The sequence below is a fragment of the Acomys minous genome (genome assembly GCF_964271855.1).
Source record: "Acomys minous genome assembly, chromosome: 8".
Taxonomy (NCBI): Eukaryota; Metazoa; Chordata; class Mammalia; order Rodentia; family Muridae; genus Acomys; species Acomys minous.
The window spans coordinates 44779055-44802084 of NC_140489.1; the positions used below are offsets into that span (position 1 = coordinate 44779055).

The 23030-nt window shown below is 44.4% G+C and overlaps 1 protein-coding gene and 1 pseudogene across 2 annotated transcripts in view; one reads left to right on the forward strand and one right to left on the reverse strand.

The window, feature by feature from the left end:
- RTN1 (reticulon 1) overlaps positions 1–23030 on the forward strand; it is a 202842-nt gene that overhangs the window by 72870 nt on the left and 106942 nt on the right. The gene's annotated exons all lie outside the window — the stretch shown is intronic.
- Positions 17459–20269, reverse strand: LOC311602914 (G protein-coupled receptor kinase 5-like; annotated as a pseudogene). The gene has a single exon. The product of its transcript is annotated as a G protein-coupled receptor kinase 5-like (transcript).

A 23030-nucleotide genomic window follows, 5' to 3' on the forward strand; every position in this document is an offset into this window, starting at 1 on the left:
ATGGACACACCCCTGGGACAGGGAAGGAGAAACGGGAGCGTCATGGAACCGGTGCTGCTGGACACCGGAAGGGGTATGGCAAATGTGTCTTTTCCTTCAGGAAGCAACAGCTAACAACCAGAACTGACAAAACCTATGTATATAACTTCATAGAAAACTATGCTGTTTGGGCTATTTATTGATAAGGGATAAAAAGCTGATTTATTCCCATCCTTGCAACTGTGTGCATTGAAGATTTATTGACGCTTTAACATATTTCTAGCTATGTAAACTCAGGGGGAAAGTATACTGCCTAGATTGATAGAAATTTATTTAAGCTTTTTCAACTTCAAATCATTACTTCCAGATAGTTACTTTTTATTGTAAAATTAAAATCTACAAACCAAAGGATTAAAACAAGTCTGTTTACTTCCTTGACAAAGCTATTGTTAGCCAATGTCACCAATAATTATCTTTTATTAATGGTATTCCATAGCCCGCTTTTCTTTACTAAGTTTATGTACTGCTGTGTCCTGTACCTTAGAGTTTGTGGGCTTCTTATAAGGAAATAGCATAAATAGATAGCTTATAAGCAACAGGAAGCTATTGTTCACAGTCCCAGAACTTAGGAGATACAAGACAGAGGTAGAGCCAATGCCTGGTAAGGTCCCATCGGGCTGTTGTCACCTTTGTGCACCCTCCGATGATTTGAAGGAGTAGCTTGCTTTCCAAAGTTTCTTTCTAATGTAATTGGTCCCATTTATGAAATTTCCACCATCATCGTCTCATAACTCACTGACACGCCCACACCCCCGACACCCCCACCTCCCCACCCCTCCGTCCACACACACCCACACTCCCCATACCCTGACACCCCCACCTCCCCACCCCTCCGTCCACACACACCCACACCCTGCACACCCTGACACCCCCACCTCCCCACACGCCTGCCCCCTACCCCTCCACCACCATACCCCCCAACCCTCCCACACCACTGAACTCTTAAATACCCCTCACTTTGGAGTTAAGATTTCAACATGGATTCCCGGGGAGCTCAAATACTCAGCCTGCAGCATTGTAACTCGACAAAACCTTTTGTTCCAGAGAAGCTTCAAAATCTGTTAATAAATTTATTTAGTTTTTTTAGTACTCATGATCTAATCTAACACGCCCAACTTCTATTTTATTTTGTGTTTGTGTTTCAAAAGTGTGCACATGTGTATGTGGGTGTATATGCAAGTAAGTGATTGCGCATGTGGAGGCGATTCTGCCTCAATTACTCTCCACTTTGCTGTTTGAGACAGGGTCTCTCACTGACCCTGGGGCTCACTGTGCGGGCTACATGGGCTGTCCAGAAAGTCCTGTAGCTCCTCCTGTGTGTGCTTTCCCAGCACTGGGATCACTGCCCACGCAGCCATGCCTGGTGTGTCACATGATTGCCAGGGATACAAACGCCGGTCCCCTGCTTGTCCAGCTTTACTGATGGAGCCATCTTCCCAGACCCTTCAATACCTTTTTATAATTTTTATTAAGCCGTGTAGCTGTGGGGCTCAACCTGCAAAATGGTAAATTTTAAATTATTGTTACTTTGTAAATTCTTACGACTTGTAAACTTCTCAATGCCATACGGTAATCTTAATAGGGACATGGCAAAAGGGAATAGAAAATTATCCACGGTCATTTTAAAGAATGTCCCATACTGGCAATAACCAAATATTTCCCAGACATTGAAATGCCAAACATTGTGAATCATGTCAGAACATGAGGTTGTATCATAAAATGACATTGCATAGAAAAAGCAGGGACTGAAAACAACATCCTGCTTAGAATTAAACCACACATCAGCATGTACAGCGACAAAAACAGAAACAAGGTAACAGGAGCCTAAGCAGCCAGCAGCAGGACAGACATTTTAGACGTTTACTTTCATATGAAGATATAGCGGTCTATGATAAAGTTACTTTTTTCTCTTATTGAAATAGATTTTTTCCTCATATATTCTGAATATGGTTTTCTCCCCTGTACTTCTCTCAGTTCTCACCTACCTTCCCTCCCATCGGATCCGTTCCCTTTCTGTCTCTCATTAGAAAACGAATAGGCATCTAAGGGATAGTAATAAAATAAAATATAGTAAGATAAAACAAAAACTAACACATTGGAATTAGACAAAACAAACAAATAGGAGGAGAGGAGCCCAAGAGAAGGCATGAGATTCCGAGACTGGTTTATTCCTACACCTAGGGATCCCATGAAAACAAACACTAAACTGAAAGCCAGTGTATGTGTGTGTGTGTGTGTGTGTGTGTGAGAGAGAGAGAGAGAGAGAGAGAGAGAGAGAGAGAGAGAGAGAGAGAGAGAGAGAGACAGAGACAGAGACAGAGAGAGACAGAGAGAGAGAGAGACAGAGAGAGAGACAGAGACAGAGACAGAGACAGAGAGAGACAGAGACAGAGAGAGACAGAGACAGAGACAGAGACAGAGAGACAGAGAGAGAGACAGACAGAGAGACAGAGAGAGAGAGACAGAGAGAGAGACAGAGACAGAGAGACAGAGAGACAGAGAGACAGAGAGAGACAGAGAGAGAGAGAGAGACAGAGAGAGAGAGAGACAGAGAGAGAGACAGAGACAGAGAGAGAGAGACAGACAGAGAGACAGACAAAGAGAGAGAGAGAGACAGAGAGAGACAGAGAGAGAGAGAGAGAGACAGAGAGGGAGGTGGGGGATGTGGGGGGAAACCTGGGGCAGACCTGTGTCTGCCCTGTGTATACTGCCTGAGTCTCTGTGATTTCCTATGAACTATGATCATGTTGATTTAAATAGCCTTGTGTTCTTGGCGTCATCCCCTCTGGCTTTTATACTCTTTCTGCCTCTTCTTCCCCAGAGTCCCCTGAGCCCTGTTTGGGGGATCCTGTCTGTCGCTGAGTGTCCCAAGGTCTCTCACTCTCTGCATAACATCTGGCTGTGGATCTCTGTGTTTGTTTCTATCTGCTGCAGGAAGAAGTTTTTCTGATGATGGCTGAGCAAGGCACTGATCTATGAGTATAGAAGAATATCATTAGAAGTCCATTTTATTTTTTAGAAGAACAGTAGTTCTTTGGTTTTATCTGGGATCCCAGGGCTATCTCATCTTAGGTTGCCTAGGCAGTGTTAGGTGTGGGTTCCATCTTGTGGAGTGGGTTCTCAAGCAAATCAGATGTTGAGTGGTTATTCCTACAAGCCTTGGGCTTCCATCTCCCTAGCATATCTTGCAGGCAGGACGCCACTGGAGATCAAAGGGTTTGTGGCTGGCTTGGTGTTTCTGCTTCTTTTTTAGTAGCCTGCAGAGTACCTCCCTGTACCAAAGATGCTCGCACATAGGGATGAAGGCTCTAAGTGTGCTTTGGCTTGACATCTCCATGTTCAATGAGGTGTGTAGCTGTTGCCTTCAGCAGTGAGGTGTTAAAGTTATGAACGTAGTCCAAACATATGCTCTCATCTTTGTCGAATGATCAAGTAGAAGGGAGGCAGCTAAGTGATGGGAGACTGGTGTGCTTCAGGTGTATCCCCAAAGTTTCTGTGCTGGGGCCTAGGCTCCCAATCCATGTGTTGGTGAAGATGGGGCCTTTTGAGGGAAATTAAGGTTAGATGTGGTCATGAGGATGACCATCCACTTTGAGGTTAGTGGCTTTATGAAGAAGGACCTGAGCTTGCATACCCCCCTTTTTTTTTCTTTATGATGATTCTACTATGCTGTGAGGCAGCCAGAAGACCCTCAGCATGCAAAGCCCTTTAGTTTAAAACTCCTTGAAAATTCTTTATAAAAATTCCATTGATGTCATTCTTCTTCCTGAGTCCCCCCTCCCCCGCACCCCCCCCCCAGCCAGTGGCTCTCACTCTGGCCTCAAATTCATGTTCCTCCCATCTCAGCCTCCAAAGAGTTGGAACTATATGTATGTACTACCATGGCCAGTTGTAGTATTTTTTTTAAAATACTGGTACAAACTAGACTAAGTCAGGGAACATGGGTTTTGACATCAGAAAGATCAGGGTTGTGGTCCCAGCACCCATATCATCTTGTTTATGTGACCTGGACCAGACATTCTGTCATTTTATCACCAGACTGTGGATAGACTCCAAGTTCTGGGGGAGTCAGAGTAGTAAGTGATGGTGAAACAAAAAAAGGACTGTAGTTGGTGTGCATTAACATATACAAATATGAGCCTGTATCATAAGCAGCTTCATGAAGGTGCCATGTCCTGGAGCAGCATCCAGGAACAGTGTGTACGGGGAAGGGGAGGTGGAAGCTGGATATAAGAGGCTCCATGTCACCATGGCCTGTGTCATATCCATTGCAGTTACAAGATGCACACGCCATTAAGAAGTACTTGAGGAAGTACTGTTATTTTAGCACTTGCCCCCTGGATAAAATTGCACCCCCTGCCACTGAAATAAATTTACACACTGAGGAAACCTGTGGCCTTCTCCATTTTTTTGTGAGAAGAAGTGAGAACTGAACTGAAGTGGAGTTCCCTTTAAGCAAGGGGGAAAAAATGGAAAGAGAAGAAGAAAAGAAAACCAACAATAAATTGGGAGTGTGTGAGGGCTGGCATCTGCCGTGGACTGAGTCAGTTTCTGTAGCTTCTCCGTTCTCTTCAATGCCCCACATTTCCTGGTGTGATAACATTAGTGTTCCAGGATGCTTGGTACTCTTACCTAATGCTTCCCTCTGTTAGACGGTTCCTTCCCTCCTGCTTCCTTGCCAAGGCTTGTGGATATAAATCCAAGATGATACATTTTGTGACCATTAGCCACACACTCTTTTGTAAATCCAAAATTCATCTCCTTTATGGCGTTTACCCTCTAAGATAAAATTAGGCTTTGACACAAACCTTGTTTCTCATAAACATCCTTTCTGGGCTCCGGGATAGAGTTTGTCTTTCATCTTTCATCCTTCAGGCCCATGCAGTGACTGTCATGGAGCAGTGAGGGAAGGATCAAGGCCGGAACGGACAGGAAACACCAATTAGTGTGAAGTTATAGCTGGATGTTTCTTCTAAGTCCTGGAGGAGCTTAAGAGTAGGAGGGGCGACCTGATGAATCGGCTCTGCTATTGACTCGTGATGTAATCCTTGCTAAATCATTTAGTACATTTGCCTTAATGTTCTCCAGCGATACTGCGGGATGGAGGCAAGTAGAGGAGGGAAGGGGATGGGGGAAGTCGTGAGCAATCGACTGCCTTACAGACAACTTAAATGCCAATACATGCAGTCAAAACCCGTTCTCCTAAGAGGTTAGGTGAATTCTCATCATCACTGGGCTGCTTACTTGTGATGCGTAAATGCCGTGAATATGACTAAAACAATGCAATTTGCTGGGAGTAGAGTGGCTTCCCTTTCATGGTAGGCATTGTTTTCCGTGCCTTGTTGCTTAGAAGAAAAATATTGGGAAAGCTTTGTCTCCTTGGCTGGCTCCAGCTTCGCAATCTAAAATGTGCTTTACCTAAAATGTAGGTTTTGTCCCTTGGGGGCCCCTCTGTCCTCCTTTGCAGTGTCTCCTCTTGATCTGATCCACAGCTATAGTTGCACCCACCAACACTTGCCTAGCCCAATGGGCAACTCCACTGGTAGGACACCAAAGTACTCACAACTCTGCGGGTCCAGTGCAATTTATTTTCTGTCCTCCCAAAAACTATGCTCTTCATAGGAGAGTAGGGTTGCACTGCCGTCTTCCTAGCTGGCCACACTAGGAACTCACAGGTCACTTAGAGTCTTCTCTTTCTCTATCATCTCTCTCACCCAATTGCTGTGGATTCCATGCATTTCTCTTCCTCTAGCAACATCTGTGTCCATCCCTCCCCATCCCCACCACTGATGCCCTCCTCCTCCTCCTCATTGCTCCTCTGGACCACCGCTGTACCTGCTGCTCTTTCTGCTGGTGTACTTTGTAGACTGTCCCTAACCTGCCTACTGCTTTCTGCTTCCAATAGTAACTATTCTGAAATCTGGTCAGACCTTTTTGTTTGTTTGTTTGTTTTGTTTACTTCCTTTCAGTGAGTCTTATAATATCCACGTTCCTTTTGCGGCACATGGGGTCCTCTCCTCTCTGCCACAGCCCACTTCCTCTTTACCTCTTTACGTCTGTACTCACCCCTCTGAGCTGTCTGCTGTTTTCCAGGAGCCTCATTCCATTTTCTTTGAGCCTTTCCTTTGCAGGCTCCTTTAATGCCTTCATCGCCGATGGACTCGTGATTATTGCCAGGACTGACTGCCCTTCAATAGAAACGGCAGCCCTCTTCCCTCTGTGTGTGTCTGCTGCATGCAATCAAGCATCCTAACCCATTCAATAGTCTGCTTAACATATTTATTTATATTCCTCTCCACTCGAGTAGACTTGAGGCTCCTGAAGGAACGGTGCCTCATTTGCACCTGTATTCTCATATCTTGCAACAGAGCAAAGCGTGTTCTGTGTTCAGTGAATACTGGAGGAATGCGTGATAAATATGCTCTCAGGATCTATCACTTACTGTGTGTTTTACTTACTTTTCTCCTCACTGTGGGGCAAACACCTGACAGAAGAGGCTTAAGGGAGGAAGGGCTTAATTTGGCCCCTGGGATAAAGGTTCAGTGCGTCATGACTGGAGGCAGGTACCTGGCAGTGGGAGTAGCTGTCAGTCGTGGAGGCAGCAACCTGAGGCGCTCGCTTGTATCTGGGCACATACGGAAGGGATGATGGGACTCAGCTTGTATTCTTCTTCTCTACATCATTAATGCCCTCCATGTTAATTAACCCAGTCAAAGTTAGCCACACCACAGCCCAGGCAAATCATTTATCACATCACAGCATCTTTAAGAAACTGAGGTTTAAAAAACTATGCAAGGGACTTCCTGAAAATTAAAGAATGTTATTTATTAATTCAACATGTCTTACAATACCGTGATGAGCTTACAACCATACATGAGCCTATGTTGTCTGGTATCACACAATCTTCTTAAAGAGAAATGTAAATAACCACAGAACTAATAAAATGGCACTGGAGGATACTTTAAAGCAGATCTCCGAGGGGCTAGAGGAATCTGATCCGTGAAATCAGGAGAGCCTTTCTGGAGTAAGTGGAGGACGGGGAGGAGCCCTTGGGTGAAAGGGTTGGAGTCATATTTTCCCCATCAGCAGGTAGAGCTTATGAAAGTCCACCAGAAGCCAAGACCTCAAGAACCTGAAAGAAGGCCAGTGTCTGGGGTCAGAGAGCAGCAAACAAGAGGCAGCAGAAAGCTCAAGAGACAAGTAGAAGTGTCTGCATGCATGTTAGTTTCTCTAGTCTTGACCGTTTCTATCTCTGATTTCCAAAGAAAGAGCTGGGCTGGAGGCAGGGGCAAGTAAGGGCACTTTACTGGAAATAATGTGTTACTCCCTTCATACATGCACTCCTCTTCCCCAAAGGACATCTGTTTAGTCCTCAGAGCCCTCCTAAATGGAGGACAGAGGGTCTGTGAACACCAGAGTCCAGTATCGTAACTTCATTCATCTGAACTGAGACTTTGGTTTTGTCTCACAATGAGATGGCATCAAAGGAGTGCCGCCCTGCTAAAGACCAAAGGGAAGAAAGGACCAATAGTCCGTACCAGTCACGGCAGCCATTAGACAACAAAAGCAGAGAATGGAACGGACTTTAGTGGAGATATTGCTGAAATAGCATGTGATCATGGAGGTGTGGCTGTACCAAATGTCTCCTAGTTCTCATTAAATGAGTAACCTGGACTTCGAGAACAGGCAAGTTCTGTGGGAATAAGTGGCTAGATTCGTAAGAAGAACAGGTGTCCTGGGTTGGCCTTTATTGCAGTGATAAACATGATGACCAAAAGGATTTATTTCAGCTTTCAGCTTTCAATTGAGAATCTATAAAAAAAAGAGGTGTCAGGAAAGGAGCTCAAGGCAGGAGCCTGGTGGCAGGAACTGCAGCAGAGGCCATGGAGGAACACTGTTTACTGGCTTGCACTCCATGGGGGTTGTTCTTTTACACAACCCAGGACCCCCTGCACAGGGATGACACCATTCACATTGATTATCAGTCACTGACATGCCCCCACAGACTTGACCATAGCCCAAGCTGATGGAGGAAATTCTGAAATTGAGGCTCCCTCTTTCCAGATGACTCCATCTTGTGTTAAGCTGACAAACAACCACAGCAAAAAGCAAACCAGCACATTGGGTAAGCAAACACAAGCAGGGCTCTGAGAATCTTAGCACATGTCTTTAAAGTGTAAGCCAAGAGGAAATGGTGAGTCAGGCCTGTCATGTAGCATCTCCTCTCTTCCCGATAGCATCAATGGATCTCAGAGGGATCTGCCAGGAAAGGTCCACATGTTCCTGAAAATAGTGACAGAATTCCATTACTGAGGCTCCCATGCTTGAAGAACCCATATAATGGTGTTGACATGTTCAGTCTTCCCAGGTGGAGAAAGCATGTCAACTCAACATAAAATTCACTCTTTTATTGTAGGGGCCGCAACTCAATAAATAAGCAAATAACTTGGCTCAGCCTTTTCCTCGCCAAGAAGAAATGAGACAATAGAAAGAATCTCTCCATCCCCCCCCCCCAGCTTTCCAGAAGGCAGAAAGGTCATATTTTATTTATGGGACCCTGTCAAAACTGAAGAAACAAGAAAAATGGCAGCAAGGAAATATTTGAGTTGCAACATCCTGACACACCTTACCATATGGAAGAGCGCAAGTAGGTGGCACAAAGGAGGTTTTTAATTTATTACTGTAGCAATTTCTCCCTGAGATATAAGTTCTAAGTAGTGTAGAAGAAGTTAATTGCAAACTTTGCCACCTCAGTTAGAAAGAGAGAAAACTTTGATTATGAAGAAACATTTTCAAGGTTGGTGTCCATTCATGCAGTCTTCTTGTGGAGTAGTCTGTGGACATTTTATGAGATTCTCTTGGCTGATATTGCTGTGGCTCTTCTCAAATCTCAACATAGTGGATAGTGAGCTGTGGTGACCAGATTTATCCAGTGTGATCATAGTTTATTCAGAAGGGAACACTGAGAGTATGTAAAATATGAAGTTCTGAGTAATGAGTTTGCTTTCGTTATGTCATATGTTTTTATTTGAGGCCTTTGGGGAGAAAAAAAAAACCCTGACAACAACAAACTGGGAGATTACAAACTGGCTTTAATAGTGTAGAGCAGGGCTGCCAAATGCCTTCTTTCTCGGTCATACTTTTTGGCTTGAGTTATTTTTCTAATTACTCGGACTCTCAATTTTGCCTGTGTCGACACAGCTAAACCAGCAAGGCAACTTCAGAAACTGCAGCAGTTGAGAGAAGCCAGCTCTTCACAGCCAACTATGATAGTCTGCAGCGTCTTATACTTGATATGTAACTCTGTGTACCTTTCAATTCAGAATTCCCTCCACGTTCTTGGAAGAGAGACGCAGAGTTTTGTTTTGAGGTGGGGGGAATTCAGCACATTTTTAAAGCCAGCTTTGGAAGAAACACTCCCAACCCCCTGCAATTAGACCCATGTCTTCATGTTCTCAGCATTTGCTCGGGGTTTTAACTCTGAGGTCTACGGCATTCACAGCTTTGCCAGAGTGTGGTTGCTTGTGCCAAGATTGGAAAGCGAGACTTGCTATCTAGTAAACACAATGCAGGTTTGTCTTCATTGTGTGGTCCTGGGGGTGGCGGGGAGTTGCCAGTGACTCCTGATTCTCACAGGAGAGAGGAGGAAAGGCCAATCTGAGCTCAACACTCAGACAATCTGAAATCACTCTGTTACCGAGTCCATCATCCGGCCCGATAACCCTTTCTGAAAATGAACCCTGGAGGGTCAACCCAACATTTCCTTGTCCCCTATCCTTTCCTCCCATCCTCTCTTTTGTAAGACAATTGCTGAGACTGTCAAATGCTCAGTAGAATGGAGAAGTAAGTGAGAAGCCAGGGGAAACAGCCCTTAAATAATTAACAGAGAAGAGGCAGTGTTTTTTACATGCTCTCAATTTTGTCATCTCAACCCTCCCTGGATCTGAGACACAGAAACAGGAGCTGGTAACTCATGGGGACCACAGTCTTTTAGAGACTCTCAAATGATGGAAAAACTACATGTGCCATTTGTTGGAAAAATGAGATCTTGTGTGACAGTGGAAGGCTTAATTCCAAATGAATATTTGTCATCTGTAAACAAACTTTGCCATGGCTTTAAAATGAATCCTTTCCTTTTGTGTGCTGTTTGATTATCAGATATTAGTTCTTAAAAGCAGAGAATAGACAACAGCCAGGCAACCCTCTCACATTTACTTACAGAGACTGCATGATGTGAAATTATCTGGTTTTGCCTTTACAAGGCTTGATAAGATAGTATTTTCACAGTCAAAGAAATAAATGGCAAGGTATTTGTGTTTAGTTTGTTTGTTTTCTGCAACCAACTTGAAATGGCCATAGTTTAGAGCTAAAGACATGAGTGGATGAGTCTGGCAGATTTGGACTTCCTGTCTTGGGATGCAGTGATATAGCCAAGGACTGATATATGGACTATTTTAAGGTAAAGATTGGTATCCCTAGTTAAAATTTTTGCCATTGTATTAATGTGCAGTAAATCACCTAATATCAATGGCTCTGCTATGTTAGAGTTGTGCTAGTGACTAGGTAGATGCTGTATAAAACGGGCAAATCTCATGCCCTGTCTAAGTAAGCGCTGTAGAAAAGTGTTCCCCTTGCAAGCTGGGTCATTGTGTTCGTCTTGTGTTCACACAGAGGTCCCAGGAGCACGGCCTCAAGGTCTCCTAAGTGTTGCGTCATTGTATCCTTTCTGAATTTCGCTATTTCCATCTCTAAGATGGCAAACACATGGTCCTTATTTGATTGACTTTGTTGTTAGTGTGTTGTACCAGCTTGAGACCCAGAGAAGCTGAATGACACAGGATGAGAACTGCCTGCTTTTCTCTTAACTCCTTCTCTCTACAAAATCACTCACCGAGGTACTGAGCACATTAAAGGCAGCTAAACATACATGTGGATAAGTTGGTCAGTGGAATTGACATGTAATAATGCATTTGTAAAGCGATTAAAGGGTCCAGCATTCCAGAGGGATGACATGACTCATTCGGATTAAAAACTGCTCAGGACCTTTCCAAAAGCCTGATCCATGCAGTTCATCTTTTGAAAGTTAGCTGCGCGACATAAACCAAACAGATTATTTTTCTGCTGTGCTGTAGACAAAACACCAGTTGATGTAGGAACAATTTTATTTTTCACTTGTGTGTACTTTCAGCCTCTAGCTATAAAAAGTAATTTTCAGTGCTATTGTTTTCAAATGTTCAATTTGCTCAGCTCTTATGAATTCTTTTAGTGCACATACCCTCACAAGTAATTATAAAATGCAATAGCAATAAATATTCGATAGTGTGATAGCCTAAAATAAAACTATGCTTTGGTAATGTACGTGTAGATGTTATTTCTAATGGTGTGTCTAATCATCTCATAATTTTCAAAAGCACAGTATAAGATGTCGTGACTCTACACATGAGCACTTCTGGGAATGTTTTGTTGTATCCAGGAGAAGCATAGCTAAAATTATCTATAAGCCTTTTATTTACCGATAAGGGTAACAGCATGGCGCTTCATCAGAGGCTTCCCCATAAGGGAGACGCTACTCCATCCCATGGCTTGCTGTAATCCACGGGGGCGGGGTATACTTGCAGGAAAGACTATCTTTGTGACCCCCGGCAGCTGCTTGGCATTTTATCACGGAGTACTTTTGCAGCCGAAGAGTCTGTATTCTGCCGGTACTGCACCTTGCATGCTGCCATGTGTATGTGGGATGTGGGTGTTTAATAAATACTATTTGATGATAAGACTTAATTTAGGCATGACATTTTCTCATGATTCACATACCTCTGTGGTGTTCGCAGATACATTTGGGTTTTTTTTTTTAGGGGGGGGGAGGCTTTGTAAAAGGTAAGAGGCCAACTTGGCCTCTTATAACGCAGCCCTTGAACTCCTTGCACAGAGTTCAGACATGGGCTTGTCAGAAACTCTGGCTTATCTTTAACCCCTTCACAGCCATGGGTGGCTTCTTGCTCTTACCCAACCACTTGCTAAGTGTGGGACCAAAATGCCAGATGCACATGGGTCATCACACATCCATCACAGCCATTAGGGCGATAACTAAAGATACAGGTCAGGTTGATGATGGATAACATCAATGTAGCAAGGGAAGTTCAATTGCCATGTACTTTTTCAAATGCTCAAAGTTGGAAACTCCTCAAAGAAATGAACCTGGTTGGCCACTGTATTTTCCTTTTTGAATACACCTGCATTGAACACATTGGTCGGATCAATATTAATCTCAATTAATTGAACCCCCTGAGCTATAAAAACAAGCAATGCGGAGAAACGTATTCATACAGGATCTTAGCATACAGTAAGGTTCTCCATGACATGCGTTGAATTCTGAACCATAGAAATGAGGAGAGTCCAAGAATATTGAGCTGACCTGTTGCAAATAAGATGACTTCTCAAGGCCCAGACGGCTAAACAAAATGGACTCGGTCATAAATCTTGGGGTGTTAGCTTTGTTATTGTGTGGGGTTCTTCATGGAACATCAAATACTTTGGCCAGACTTCTGCTTAAGACACCAAATTTCCCGTGGCTTCGCTGAAGCCCTGCTCCCTCCCTACCGCTTGCTCCCACAGTACTTTCTCCATCCTGTGTCTTCACTCAGATCCTTCCACAGCAGCTGCTACCCATGTGGTGCAAATGCCTGGGGGTGTGGGCTGACTGCCTTAGCCACCTTGGGGTCCTGCAAGTGTTTGCCAAGATGGATTCTCAGTGACCACCTAGTGAATGTAAGCAGCTTGTCCCCTGAACCAGCTGAGAGGCACTTGTGCCCAGGTTGGATGCTATCAGGGCGTGCATAGACTTTCGCATAATAAATGGAACAAGAAATTACCCTTTTATCTTTATTCTGTTTATTCTGTTTCCCCGTCAATGCTAAGCAGAGGCTTCCAAGCAGATCTTACAAGAATGTGTGTCAGCATTCTAACTCTCCGTTTGGCCATAGCCTTATCGGAGGATCGTGCAATGGTCAAGGAGTGTTTCTTTGAGAATTCCAGCAGGTTTTTTTTTCTTTTTTACATCAATGCTGTATTTCTTGAGGCCAAACAACTCGTCGCTGAGGCTAGCATCCATAAACAAGGAGGCTTGGCAGTGAAGTTCTCCATATTCATCCTCCTGTTGTACAGCCAGTGCTTTCAGCCTCAGGAATGCTTGCTATGCATCACTCCCGGACTTCATCCAGACAGCGCCGCCAAAGGCACCGTTCAATGTGGATTTGCTAATTGTTCTGAGGAAACACTCTAGAAGAGATTACAGCATGGAGTGGGCAGGGCCTAACATTGAAAGACTTTCTGGCTAGCACTGTTTTCATTTAATGCCCACTGGTACCCAAGAGAGGACTTCCCCACTTTTACTAATGAACGTGTAGGGAAAAATCAAACCATATATGAATGGGAGAAAAAAAAAGGAAAGAAAATGGAAAGAAAAGGATATGACTGTGCCTAGATACGGTGGAGGAGAATGTTTGTTGCAGATAAAAGGGAAAGCATAGGCAGAGGCAGACACATCCGGGAGAGTCCAGAGTGGACATGACCCAGAGCCATGTGAGGAGAGGGGGGAGGGGAAGGAAGAGAAGAGAGGGAGGAACCAGGTGCTACAGCCAGGAGGCCATAGGTACAAAAAGGGGTAGGTAACCAAAATGTCTGGATTATATAGGGAAGAGCTCTGGGGGAAGGGCAGCCCAGCCCCTGGGCTGGAGAGGTCAGGGTAGAGAGCAGGTATGCCTGCTGTGCTCTGTAGCAGGTGGGGACTGAGGGATGCTGAGAGAACCTGGAGGCCAGGTCAGCTTTGATATGTTTTGATGTGTTAAATAGGCACTTCGACCATTTGTCATGGGTTTGAAACTTAACAATATAAACATAATGTAGTTGTACACACAATAGTTGGGAGCAATTGTTTTAAGATCTAACCTTTCTGAGATTCTTCTTCAGCTACTGATAGGGTGATTAACTCATTGCCATGTGCCCACAAACTCCCAATTTAAAAAATCTCACCTTCTGGAAATCCCTTCATCCCGTGCAATACCTCATTCAAGCCACTTCCTAGTTCACATAGTTGACTCAGAGTGTAAATAAATTACTGCCTGTATGGTATTAGCAGAATGCTTGACACATAGGGAAATCAAATACATCTAGTAACAGTCATCCTATCATTAGCTAATATAATTTTAAGAATGTTTGTTCACATGCGTGTGCATGTGCATGTGTGTGCAAACGCGGACATGCATGCGGAGGCCAGAGGACAATTTAGGTGTCATCTTTAGGAACACCGTCTCTTCTTTGAAACAGGGTCTCTCCATGGGCTTGGAGCTCACCCACTAGGCTAGAGTGGTTGGCCAGCAATCTTCAGGGATTTTCTTATCCCCACTCTTCCAGCCAGGGATTACACACACACACACACACACACACACACACACACACACACACACACACCACCCAGCTTTGAGTTCTGGTGTGGTGACTTTGAGTGAGAGTGTCTCCCACAAGCTCCTTCACTTGATATGGAGTTGGGGGGCATTTAGAAGGTGTGGCTTGTCATTGGACAAGAACCCCGGGAGTGTAAAGCCCCACAGCATTTCCAGTTTGCGCCCTCCGTTTCATGGTGGTGGCTGTAATGTGAGCTCTCAGCCTTGCCTGCCACCCGCTGCCATGATGGCTCCTTAGCCCACTGGAAGTGTAAGCCCAAATACACATTTTCTTCTGTATGCTGCCTTGGTTGTCCTGTTTTACCGCAGCAGCAACAGGACAGTCAGTAACACGCCCGGAACCAGTCGGAGGTCATGGTGCTTGCAAAGCACACACTTTAAGGACTGAGCCATCTTTCTAGTCCATGTCTTTTTTTTTTTTTTTAAACAACAGGCACATAGAATTAAATAAAAGTAACAGGGCCACAGTTTTCTCAAGACTCTCCTGGTGACCCAATAGCTAAGATCCTCTCCTTCTGTCCCTAAATCAGTGATGGTGGCAGAGGGTGGGGGTGGGGTGATGGGTGCTGAGGTCGAGAGCAAAGGACCACAGGCTAATCCCTCTCAATCCACTCATCACTCTGAGGGAGCAAGAAACAATACCCGAAGCTATGACACATCCAACAGATGACATTTCTGTGTCACTCTTGGTTACTGAGTCCAAAGGAGGGCCAGGTAAAGGATCTAAATCCCAATTTCAGTCACTAGATTATTACCATATTTTTGGAAAAAAATATTCTAGAATACATGATTTCTACTAGGCCCTATCCTTATATGCATGGAAGACACTTTTCAACTGTTTACTGAATCGTACTTCTGTCAACACAGTCATTCGATTGAGTATGTTGCGTTGGTGTTGAGTGCTAAGCCCTGTGAAGTCAAGTATTTCCTAGTACAATGTCACTATGACATAGACAGCTAATTGCTCGGTAGAGGTTGTCACTAGTTGATTAGCTGGTGCTCGCAGCCCTTCACAGTCGTATAGAGAGAGGTGATGTGTTCCAGAAATGGGATATTCCAGTGTTGTGTGCAGCTGTCTATGTTGCATCGCAGCCCACAGCAGGGGTCAGAACAAACCCATCGAAACAACCCTGAGAAGAAAGCAATTGATTACCACAAGGAAACTGAAAAGTTGTGTTGACCCACCTATTCGTAGCTCCGGCTGGGTTTTTGTCTTTGAGAAAGGGCCAAGATGGAGCCCTGTCTGGATGGGAACATGCTATGGAGACCAGGCTGGCCCTGAACTCACAGAGATAGCCTGTCTCCTCCCCACCCCCAGGATTGAAACTAAAGACATACACCCCACACCCAGCCCCTATGCCTCGTCTTAAATGTCACCTTCTTAGAGAAGAACTGGCTTTCAAAAAAATTTTTTCTTCTAGGTTTATTTCTTTTACTTTGTGTGTATGAGTGTTTTGTCTTCATATATGTGTGTGTACCATGTGTCGTGTGTGCCTGGTGCCTATGAAGGTCACAAGAGGGTGTCAGATCCCTTGGTTGTGAGCCACCATGTGAACACTGGGACCCAAACCCTGGTCCTCTGCAGGAGCAAGAAGTGCTCACTGTCTCTCCAGGCGCAACACAGAGGTTCTAATGGGAAGTAATCCTCCCTCCCTGCTGATAACCTCCCACCCTTTCTCTTATCTCCTGGCTTGTTTCCTTCAGAGCCCTCATTATCGTTGTCTTTGTTTGTATTTGTCCTTGTATTCCTCAGGATATTGGCTAAACAAGTTAGTACCTTTTTTATTTATCAGTCCAGAGGCAGAGGAGGGGTGTGTGTGTGTGTGTGTGTGTGTGTGTGTGTGTGTGTGTGTGTGTATGTGTGTGTATGTGTGTGTGTATGTGTGTGTGTATGTATGTGTGTGTGTATGTGTGTGCGTGTGTGTGCATGTGTGTGTGTATGTGTGTGTGTGTATGTGTGTGTGTATGTGTATGTGTGTATGTGTGTGTGTATGTGTGTGTGTGTGTGTGTGTGTGTGTGTGTGTGTGTGTGTGTGTGTAAGTCTATCGTATGAGCCTCCCAGGGATCTCTATTCTTTCTGACTGGTTACTTATTACCTGAGGTATTTCCTCTAGCTGTGCTGTCAAAGCTAGCTCCACAGGACCATCCCCACGGTCTAGCAGCTCGACTCTAGCCCACGGGAAACACAGTCACTTTCTTCTTTAATGATCCCATTCAAAGGCAACACACATCGCTTCTCTTCACATCTGTCATAGCCACAGATGGGGGAAAGTTGACATGCTCCAGTTTTACTTGTGTTGCTGTGATAAAACTCTCTGGCCCCCCCCCCAAAAAATCTCAGAGGAGAAAGGGGGTTATGAAAAATCTTAAAATTGCAGGTCAAGGTCCACCATTGTGAGGAAGTCCAAGTCCAAGGAGGAACTTCAAACGGTAATCACGTCATATCCACAATCAAAAGCAGAGAGAAATGAGTGAATTCATGCTTGCTTGCTTGCACTTAGCCCAGTGTCTCACTCAATACAGTTGAGGACCCCCTGCTTAGGGAATGGTGTTGGTCCTTTCCAGATCAATTAACTTATGACCGTCCCCCACAGGAAACCCCAATCCAGACAATTCTTCCCTGAGATTCTCCTCCCAGCTGAATCCAGCTTGTGTCACGTTGATGATGAAAGAGAGATGCTTTCCATATTCTGGAAATCCCTTCACCCTGTGCAATACCACATTCAAGTCACTTTCTAGTTCACACAGTTGTCTCAGAGTGTAAATAAATTACTGCTATTAGCAGAATGCTTGACACATAGGAAAAGCAAATAAATCTAGTAACAGTCATCCTCTTATTGGCTAATTTAACCACAGGCTCAAAGTTCTTCGTGTGGACAAGGTGGAGGGAGTGCTATTGTAACGGGGAACAGGCAGGCTGGGTGAGAGGGCAGTTGGGGGTTTTGCTATGGCTGTTTCGTTACGCCTGTATTTGTTTAATGGGTTTAAATATTATCTACCTCATTCACAGTTACAACCCTGGAAACTTGGATATAAGGTTCAGACATCCAGGACTTGATGCCTCTTGACATACTTCTGCATGAATAGAGTTAAAAACATATACTGAAAACCGTGGAGTCAGGAGTAAGTCCATGCTGGTCACAGAATTTGGCATTTCTGTTCTTTCACTGGTTGGCGAACTCAGACTCCAAGTACACACGTAGTACAGAGGTGCCTGCTGCAAGCACCAGGAAAGAATTGCCTTCCACTTCCCCCATCCAGCAAGGAAATAGCCTTAAGTAAGACACAAATCTATGAAACAATAGTGAAATGGTCATTTTGCCATTCAGAGGAGAAAAAGTCCCATGTCACCCTGGGGTTTGGCAAACAATGACCAATAGTTAACAGACAACCAGATAGCTCTGTTTTCTTTCCAAAATATAGGGACACTGGCTTTACCAACTTGCAGATCAATAAAAACTTGCATAATGAATAATACATGGGAGTTCAGGGTAAAAATGACAACTAGAAAAAAAAAAGATACATGTTGACTCAGGCCTGTTTTCACCCTTTCAGAAAAAGAAAAGTTGATTCTGTTGTCTTTCCAGTTTCTCTTCTCAGGAAGCATTTGCTTGGAAAATCAGTCTGTGTTGATAAACAGGTAAAATTTGTGCTAATTGTTAACAGAATTTTTAAAAGCACTAAAATGGAATTGGCTTGTGTGTGTAGTCTAATCTATTTACTTAAGTTTTTGACCAGAACAAAGGGCTATTGTTAGGAGTCATGAATGGAGGAGTTCCGATGTCAGACACAGGAGATAGTGGTCCCCTGAGGTTTTAAAAGAAAAAGCTCACAAGAATGCGATGCTCGGATTTTATCACTGACATAGTAATATGTCAGTCACTGATTCCTTTCCAGGACCTGTTTGGTTTTGGTTTTCTGCTTACATTTTGTAGGATTTCACAGGACAAAGAAAAACAGTATTTTTTGCATGTTCTTATTCATTCATGGTTTCACCTAGGCCGTTTGAGGCTCTGGAAGTCTAGAATCACATTTTTTGTAAACCACGCCCCCCACATCTAAAATGTCTTAAAACAATTCACTTCAAGTGGCTGCACAGAAAATATACACTCTCAAAGTCTAACTTTCACTTAAATACAAATATATAAAATGTAAATGGAGATAATAGAGAAATTTACAAAACTTTCCTTTAAAAATAATAAGGGCAAATTCCATTCTAGTTAAAAATCAGTGCAAGCAGTCCTATGCCATTGGGTTTCTATTGCAATGTTCAACAAGGACAATTCTAGTCCACCCCAGCTTGGGGCCACCTTGGAAAACAGACCTGAGTGGAAATTTCTTTGAGGAACTTGGAGGCTTGTTGTTGGGATGAAGAGTGTCCTATCCCAGTTCCCAGGGGAGCTCTCCGGGCCACCTAGCCACAGTGGAAGCTCCATTGGTTACAAGTTCTGCTTCCAAGGAGAAGGGTCTGAGCTGGTCACACTTCTGACTTCAAAGCCAGAGCTGAAACCAGCTGTGTCCAGTGGACTTTAAATTGGTGTGGTTTGAATTTATGCGGTGGTTACAACTGGTCTTAGGAGTGGGCGAACTCTTCGACTTGTTCCGATGCTGAAGCCTGAAGAATCTGTGGAACAGCCCCTTCTGTGGTGGTTCTGGAGGCTGACTTCCGCTCAGGTCCAGTGAGAGGGTACCGTTGGGTCCAAACACATTCAGCTCCCTAAAGCGTTCTGTTTCTATCATCTCATTTTGCCATAGGATGGGCACAGAGCCTGTGGAGAACTTAGAGTAGAAGTCATCATCTGTATGGTTCAAACTGATACCTTTCACAGTGGAGAGCCGCTAATATGTCTAGCACATCCTTGCAGTATACATCCTGGGTATCTGGAACGAAGGGAGGGCCCAACATCCCGGCCTCCGGGTGCTTAACGTTCATGTTGACCTCTTGACCTTGGCAGCTCCCTCCTCCTGGCAGCCCAGCCTCTGTTTCAGGTCTTTTAGTGAGCAGCATGTTGCAGATGGACCTGACCTCTTCAGAGAACTTGGGGGAGTAGACCTCCTTAGTCCGCAGCACCCAGTGACCCACCTCTTCCCGCTTCACCTTCTCCTTGCGGCCTCGAAATGGTGACTGGCCCTCGACTGTCTCATAAGTGAGGCAGCCCGGACCCCAGGAGTCAGGACTTAGGCAGTATCTCTGGATGTCCAGGACTTCTGGGGCCATCTGGGGCCATGTAGCCCACAGTGCCTACCCGGCCGTGGATGAGGTCTCCCTCGGGGATCTTCACAGCCAGTCCCAGGTCTGAGATCCTGACGTGGACATAATCGTCCAGCGATGTCTTCAGGTCTCAGGTCTCTATAGACAGTGTTCTCACGGTGTAAGTCTTCCAGGCTGCAGAGGGTCTCAGCTGCATAAAACAAGCCTTGCTCCTCTTCCAAGCCAGGGTTCCCCGTGTGGTAGATGTGAAACTTCACATCATGGTGGTCATGCCCATTCATGATGGTCAGAAGCAGGCACAGTGCATCTCTGGTCTCATAGGCAGAGGCCAGGTTGACCACAAACCTGGTTGTTGACCTTCTCAAGAATCTGCTTTTCCTTGAGTGCTATGGACTCTCCTTTCCTCTTTTCGATTCTCTTCTTCTCTAAGTGTTTGCAAGCATACATTTTCCCAGTAGCCCGAACCCTGAAGGCACAGACCTCTCCAAAGCTGCCTTTGCCCAGCACCCGATACTGCCAGAAAGTGTTGGCCATTGGTTGTCTTTCTAACCATTTCCACTGCAGAATACACGCTATCCAGGTGCTCCTGAAAGGGGTCTCCCTTCATGTAGTCATGGACAGACTGAACACAAGCAGGCAAGAATTCTTGCAGGGCCTCTGCAGGAACTTCGTCTCTGTCTGGGAGACCAGGTCCTGGCCAACTTGGGCAGTGAAGATAGGGGACTTTGGAGTGAGGTACTTGGTCACTATTTCCTTCCCTTTCTATCCAAGATTTTCATCTAGAGTAACTCCATATTCTGCCACTAAATCCAGGAACTGAATGTAGCACCGCAGCCCAGGCCTGGTTTCATAGGACTGTTGAAAAAGAAGTCTCCTGATTGGTTGCTTGTCACATAGACTGTAGTAATTTCTGTACATTCTTTCCATCTGGGCCCATTCTCTGCAGCCATGCCAATCCTCTGAGTAAATTCCTCCCAGCCACATGGCTCATCTTCATGCTAACCCATGGCGGGCTCTCTCCTTCCTCTCCTCCTGTCTCCTTGTGGTCTCTATTCCCATGATTCTTCAGGTTTTTTGGTAACTTTTATTTTTCTCTCAGACATGACAGATTCACTTCAGACTTCTCAGAAGAGAAGGTTTGTGAGTTAGCTGCCCAAAGCTGAGCTGAAAACAATTGACATTCAGATGGTCCCCTGAATGTGTCTGGGAGTTCACCCATGAGATACAGAAACCCCGCACCCCCAATACTGAGCTCAAGCTGGACATGGTGGCACATAACTGTAATGTCATCATTCCAGGAGCGGAGGCAGAGGAACTGAGAGTTGGAGGTTAACCTCTTGAGCTACGTGAAGGAACTCTGTCTCAAAACCCAAAGCAATAGCAACAAAGAAGAGAGCACAGCTCTTTCACACGTTCTTAAGCAGACTCTCCCTCTATAAGGGGACTGCTGCCTCTTTCTCCAGCCTGAGAGTCCTCCCCGCCCCCCTCCCCCCTGAGTCCAGCTCTAATCTCCATGGAAAAGCAAGTCCTGGTGGGCAGTCAGTACTCCTTCATTGTATCTACTTGCACTGCTGTTTTCCTCAGTCCCTGCCTTGTTGAATCATACTTTTTGTTATTTTTTTGTTTTCCTTAAAATGCAAGTTTACACAAAAGGAAGGCATTTTACCAAGCCATACAGAGTAAGAGAGTAGAAAGTTATATGTCTTTTCTGAATGTCATACAGCACACTCCAAAGAGGCTCACTGTATTATTATTTATCACAGTAAAATGACTAGTGTCAGCATTACGAATGTCAGATCTAAGTAGAGACACTTAAATGAATTGTAGACCATCCTTGTCATGGAGTAGTGACTTCTGAATGTGTAAAGTAGATCTCTATATTCTTAAATGGGATGATGACACTGGATAACAGAGGGCACATAAAGTAAAATTTAGATACAGTGATCCCGTTCCTATATTAAAAAAAAAAATAAGATGAAGAATGAAGGTGGAGATGGGAACTTCACTTTTTAACTTACATATTTCCATTGAAAAATTCAGTAATGAGGAGCTGGGGAGATGACTGTCATGCAAGTACAAGGGCGTGAATTAGAATCCTCAGAGCACACGTAAATCCAGGTACAGCAGCATGTGCCTGCCATCCAGTGTTCCCATGGGAGGCAGACACAGGAGAATGAACCCCCGAACACTAACGAGCCAGCTAGCTCAGCTGCACATAGTGGCTAACAACAAAGAGATCCCGTCTCAGACAAGGTAGGAAGTGAGGACGCCATCCAAGGTTGAACACCAACCTCCACAAAGACGTGGTGGCACACGACATGCAAAAGAGAAATCATATATCATGTAAAAACCTTTAAAGCCCACAAATTTATTTGACATGACTCCTCCCCAATCCTTAGTCCTCCCATTAAGGTGGCTTAGTTTTGGACTAGTCATTTGCTTTGCCTTTGGACTCTAAAAGAGTCATGGGGCCCCTGATCTGTATTACCTCTCTAATGGTAGCTATGTTCCTGGCCTCTGCCCTTGGCCACAGTTCCCTTCACTTCCCAGAATCGCCTATTGAAGTGGGATTCCGCCCTGCATGCCACTTATTGTTTCTGTCTTTGCTATTGGTTCTGCTCCTCAAATGGCAGTTACAGTGTCCCTCTACCATCTAGAATCATCTCTTGTGAGATCCACCACAAACCCCACACTCATCACAACAGCAGCCTCCATCCCAGGCCCGAACATCACACTGTATTTTTATTGACTGGCAAGTAGCTTACACTAGTAGGCAGTATTTTAATGACTACTTTTAAATGTATAGCTGGTTGTGATAGAAATTTTGCATCACTGTGAGAAAGGGTGCCTGTTTGGAGGCGTGCTTGTTAACCCACTGCCCTAGCATTCCTGAGGTTAAAAGAAAGTAGGAGAGTCTGCTGAGCGCTGAGAGCCACTTGGATCGATAGTCCTAAACTCTGGCCCATCAATGGCTGAGTTACTGTCTTGTCATAAACTCACAGTTTACCTTGGCTGGTACCAGGTAGCTCAGAGGAGTAAAATGAATGAAGCTATTGGTAGAGGGTATGAATCTTCTTCATCACGTTCTTGATTAGTGTGGCTTCATCTAGGATAGACCCCACTGTCTATACATGTATTAGAATAAAAGTACATGCTCATATAATATATGATGTATGTTTATAATGTTATAGCTTAAAGATTATATAGTTTTATTTATATAAATTAATTTATAATTTACATAGCTATACAATTGTGTAATATATTATATAATTATAGAATAAATTTGTTTATAATCTAATGAATTGTACATATATTGTAT